This window comes from Arachis ipaensis, chromosome B06 (assembly GCF_000816755.2).
Source record: "Arachis ipaensis cultivar K30076 chromosome B06, Araip1.1, whole genome shotgun sequence".
Lineage (NCBI taxonomy): Eukaryota > Viridiplantae > Streptophyta > Magnoliopsida > Fabales > Fabaceae > Arachis > Arachis ipaensis.
In genome coordinates this window covers 19602192-19608329 of record NC_029790.2, presented here as the reverse complement: position 1 = coordinate 19608329, position 6138 = coordinate 19602192, and positions in this window count along the sequence as shown.

The following is a 6138-nucleotide window of genomic DNA, read 5'->3' as shown; positions in this document are numbered from 1 at the left end:
TGCCCATTTTGGGCGTTCAATGCCCATTTACTAGCCATTTCTGGCGTTGAACGCCAGAACCATGCTTGTTCTGGGCGTTCAGCGCCAGGATGTTGCCCATTTTGGGCGTTCAGCGCCAGAACCATGCTCTGTTCTGGCGTTGAACGCCAGACAGGTGCTTCCTCCAAGGTGTGATTTTTCTTCTGCTGTTTTTTTTTTATTCCGTTTTCAATTTTTACTATTTGTTTTGTGACTCCACATGATCATGAACCTAATAAAACATGAAAAACCATGAAAGTAAATAAAAATTGGGTTGCCTCCCAACACGCGCTTCTTTAATGTCCTTAGCTGGACCTTGCTGAGCTTTTAATCTAGCTTCAGCCTTGAGCATTCTTGCTCAATGTTGCCTTCTAGATAATGCTTGATTCTCTGTCCATTGACAATGAACGTCTTATCAGAATCAATATCTTGAAGCTCCACATAACCATATGGTGATACACTTGTAATCACATATGGTCCCCTCCACCGGGATTTCAGTTTCCCGGGGAATAGCCTGAGTCTAGAGTTAAACAACAGAACCTTTTGTCCTGGTTCAAAGATTCTAGATGACAGCTTTCTGTCATGCCATTTTTTTTATTTTTCTTTATAAAGCTTGGCATTTTCGAAAGCTGTGAATCTGAATTCCTCTAGCTCATTTAGCTGGAGCAATCGTTTTTCTCCTGCTAATTTGGCATCAAACTTTAGGAATCTGGTTGCCCAGTAGGCCTTATGTTCCAGTTCCACGGGCAGGTGACATGCCTTACCATACACGAGTTGGTATGGAGAGGTCCCTATAGGGGTTTTGAATGCTGTTCTGTAAGCCCACACTGGCGCTGGACGCCAGAATTGGGCAGAGAACTGGCGTTGAACGCCAGTTTACGTCATTTATCCTTGTGCAAAGTATGGACTATTATATATTTCTGGAAAGCCCTGGATGTCTACTTTCCAACGCAATTCGAAGTATGCCATTTCAAGTTCTGTAACTCCAGAAAATCCACTTTGAGTGCAGGGAGGTCAGAATCCAACAGCATCAGCAGTCCTTTTTCAGCCTAAATCAGATTTTTGCTCAGCTCCTTCAATTTCAGCCAGAAAAATACCTGAAATTACAGAAAAATACACAACTCATAGTAAAGTCCAGAAATATGAATTTTTCCTAAAAACTAATAAAAATAGACTAAAAACTAACTAAAACATACTCAAAACTATATGAAATTATCCCCAAAAAGCGTATAAAATATCCGCTCATCATTCATCAATGAACTAAGTAATCTGGATCAACTGATATTACCTCAGAAGAGACAGGATCCTGGAAAGTTCATAATACCCTGTACCATAGGCACCATGATCTTTAAGGCTCTATGTGACCTTGGTTCAGGAATAAACCTCATGCCCCTCTTTGTAATAGAGAAACTGGGAATCTATGGGGTGCAAGCTGCTAATATCTCACTAGAGATGGCAGACAGCTCAAGAAAATAGGCTTATGGACAAGTAGAAGATGTATTAGTAAAGGTTGAGGGCCTTTACATACCTACTGATTTCATAGTCCTGGATACTGGAAAGGAAGAGGATTTACTATGAGTTTGTGTGTTTTTCTGTGATTTCAGGTATTTTCTGGCTGAAATTGAGGGACTTGAGCAGAAATCAGATTCAGAGGTTGAAAAAGGACTGCTGATGCTGTTGGATTCTGACCTCCCTGCACTCAAAGTGGATTTTCTGGAGCTACAGAACTCGAAATGGAGCGCTTCTAATTGCGTTGGAAAGTAGACATCCAGGGCTTTCCAGCAATATATAATAGTCCATACTTTGGCCAAGAATAGACGACGTAAACTGGCGTTCAACGTCAGCTTTCTGCCCAAATCTGGCGTCCAGTGCCAGATAAGGATCCAAAACCAGAGTTGAACGCCCAAACTGGCACAAGAACTAGCGTTCAACTCCACAAATGGCCTCTGCACGTGCAACACTCAGGCTCAGCCCAAACACACACCAAGTGGGCCCAGGAAGTGGATTTATGCATCAATTACTTACTCATGTAAACCCTAGTAGCTAGTTTATTATAAATAGGACCTCTTACTATTGTATTAGACATCTTTGGATTACCTTATGATCCTTTGATCACGATGTCGTGTATTATGCAGTCTATGATGTTTCAGTTGCATCAGGGTCTAGATAATGTTAGTAATGTATGGTTGGTTAAGTCTGTGACTGTCAACATGTTTATCTATTGCAAAAATTTCAGATGAATAAATTCCTGTTATTTTACCTATTAATGTATCGTTCATATTGTGCATTATAATATAAACCGTAGAGCTACATATCAAAGAAGCTGAAACCGGTCAAACTGATTGGTCAAAAGAAAAATAACGTTTAACATAAGTCTGAAAGCCATAAACACTAAGTAGCATGCTCAATACATAAAATAACAAAGTCCCTAACGGACAGGAACATATAACATAACTAATCAGAATCCTCGATGGTGTCACTGTCATCATCGTCGAACTGGCCAAGCAGGTGACCTCCGGTACCACACAAAGGAGGACGCCTCACACGCCTAGGTCTGTGATCTGCCGCTGGTGCTGAGGGCTGTGCGGGAACGGCGCTGAAAGCAGAGGCAGGTGTCCCTCCTAACGCAAACCATGGGTCAGACGGAGAAACTGCAGGCTCGTTGAGGTCCACTGCCAACTGAGCCTGAACATCGTCACTCCTGGGCTGCTGATCAGCAAACTGGGCATGCTCCTCAGGCATCAGTGGCCTATAATGGGTATCATCATCATCCCTAAGCATGTCTGCTATGTCCATGTAGAACTCGGACTGAGTAACAGGATCATCAATGTCTATCCCGACAGCCGCGGTAGTAAACTCAGAAAAAGCATGTGGGCTAACGTTCCCAAACAGCTGAGAGCTAGTACCCACCTCGAACGTCGGCCGATCCATAGCTGATGCTGATCCAACTACCTCCTCACCGGGCACGTGATGACTGCCGTCCCCCTGCTCGGATGGTCCTCTGTCAGGCGCACCTCGACGGTTAGGCCGCGCAGGTGGCCGTCTGCCTCTACGTCGAGGAACACGGTAGTCCACTGCATCCCCAGGCTCAGCTCCAGGAACATCCTCCTCCAAACGGTCCGCAAACTCCCTCCACTTGCGATCGGTGGTCCGGGTCCCTATACGGCGGCACCGATCGACTCGTCTGTTATCTGGTCTGTCATAAACGTGCACTCTAGGAGGTGCCTGCGACGACCCTCTGTGACACGCCTCCTCAGTCAGCACAATTGGCCTCGGATCCTGAAATGCTACATCTGGGGATAGGAACCTGTGCGCCACACGGCACCACCACTCCAGGTACTCTGCTGATGGACCAGGGTCGATGACTCGATCGACCCATATGACTGACCGAAGCCTGTCCTCCCAATGCTGGTGCCACTCCTGATAATATGAAGGAAACCACCGGTCCCCACCCCTACCATCCTTCGAATGTAGCCAATCTATGTTCAGAGCTGGCTCTGGGAGATGCTGAACACCGCCGAACTGGGGTAGAACCCTATCGACCTGGTGCCACTCGATCGCAGCAAAATATATCAGGCTAGTGACGGCCGTCCATAGCCGTCGGTGCTCGTCAGCTAGTATCTCCGGATGAATGACAGCACCAACATCAACAGAAGAATAAGGCTCCCACACAAACTGCATAGAAACAGTAAGAGTTTGCTGAGACAGTGACATTTAACAAAAACTAGTACAGGTATCAGTAATAAATAAATGACTCACATCGTGGGCACGCAGCCGATCCAGTGCAAGGCGTGCGGAAAGTAATCTCTGTGCCCCTGCATCGTTCCTTGGCACAAACTCATCCCACCTACAATTTTAATTGAAATGATGTCAAAACAAACCATAACACATGATGTATTTAAAATTTATTAACGGATAATACTAAACCCTACCTGGAAGCAAGAGGAAACCGGAACCAGTCAAAACCAGTGGGCCTCAGAGTGGGAAACCTCCAGAAAATCCAAGACTGTAGTAGCTGTAGCGGCCCAGCCAAGTTAACGACGTTCCTGTTTGTACCACGACAAAGACACCTATACAACCATGCCAGTGCAGCGGAGCCCCAGCTATATCTGCCCAAGTCGTCCAACGATGCCAAATAAGGCAACCAGCGAAGGTGAACCCTGTTTGCGTTCTTGTCCGCAAACAGCTGAGACGACAACAGCATCAGGATATAAGCGCGTGCGTATACACGCACGGTCTCATCAGTAGCATCTGCAGGGAGAACCCGGAACCTCTCGTGGAACCATGTGTAGCACACTGTCATCTGCTTGACTTTACTCTGTGGAGGTAACTCCCCGAACAACTCCCGAAACCACACCCATGCTGGTCTACCGTGTTCCATCAGATTCTCAAACTCAGTCAAGCACCCACTAACGGGCACACCATCAATCGGCAAACCCAGCTGATACGCAACATCCTGTAAAGTAATGGTGCACTCACCAAACGACATATGGAACGTGTGGGTCTCCGGACGCCACCGCTCAATAAATGCGCTAAGGAGAGACTCATCAACCCAGAACCACTGACTGTTTAGCCTAGCCAGATGATACAAGCCGGCAGTCTCCAGATACGGTATAATCCGGTCATGTAAGGGCATATTCTGCTGCCTCCTAACGGCGCTAATAACCCTACTAGGCTGCAAAACGTGGGTAACAAAATCCCTTAACATACAACCATTACAAACAACATCAAACATAATTTTCGTAAAAATTATTAGACTCGTCACATTAAATTCATTGATTCTCTTAGTGTGTAATACACTGTGAAGCTACGAATACTATGCACTCATTATAACAATATAAATACAGGAAAAAAATATTATTCAATAAAATATTTACATTTATAACAAAATATTTTAGAAAAATACTATTAACCAGACTTACAACATAAATAAGCATAATAAAATATGCATTATTCAGTAGACAATATTAATAAATGCCTCACATTTGGATTGACAGTAACCATAATAATATCAATATTTATGTAAATAACATTAATCAGAATAACAATACAAATAAACATAATAAAATATTTTTACTAACAATATCCCTAATAATATCAATTGCTATATTAGTATGAATTTTAATAACAATAATAACGACAGTAACAGTAACTAACCTCTTCATCGATATATCCTGCCACGTGAGCGACGCCATTTAGTCGGTACAAGCGATCCTCACCCTCCATTGGCTCCACCACCCACTTCTCCTTTAAACCTCCAAAGTTTTGCCAAATCCTCTCAACACAACAACAACTTCCTTTTTTCTTGTTCTTTACCAAATGATCCGTCCTATCCTTCCACGGATTACTTATATAGCCACACACACATAAACCGTGGTGACCCACAGGGTTTTATGTGCAAACAACTTTCTTCATAAACCGTGGTGTGCACGCAATTTCTCCTTAGTAAACCGTGGTGACCTACCACGGTTTACACTCTATTTTTTTCAACCTTAATCCGCTGTGGGTCTCCACGGTTTACGCACGTTTTGAAACCGTGGTGGGTTGCCACGGTTTACATAGAAATGGCTTTTTGCACATGCAGGTAACAAGAACCAGTTTTGCACATTCAGGTAAACGTTTTCTCTAATCTATTTATTTAAGTAACTTGCCCTTTTTATAAGTTAAAAATAAAAAAGTAACTTACGAACCTATTCAAATGGATTCTTAGTTTTTGTTTTCCATTATAAATGTAATGTTTCTCTAATTCTTCTTAAAAAAATTTGTCTTTTAGTTTCTTTTTAAGAGTCCAAACAATTAATTTCCTTGATTATTTAGCTAATACTATTTAATTATTATATTCAAATTTTGTGAAATGTGCAAAATTTTTATCTACGATCTAGGTTTTTTTATAAGTGTTAAAAACTTAAAATGTATGGAAATTTAAAAAAAAAAAATCAAAGCTGATGATAGAACATACAATAGTTTTGATCTTTTTGGGGCAGAATCCAAAATTCAATCCCAAGAAGGACAGCATAGAACATATAGAATTGGTGAATTGTTAAAAAAAATGCTATATATGTGCGTGTAAAGGATTAACACCTAATTAATTATAAGATATTTAGGTGTATTTATACGTAT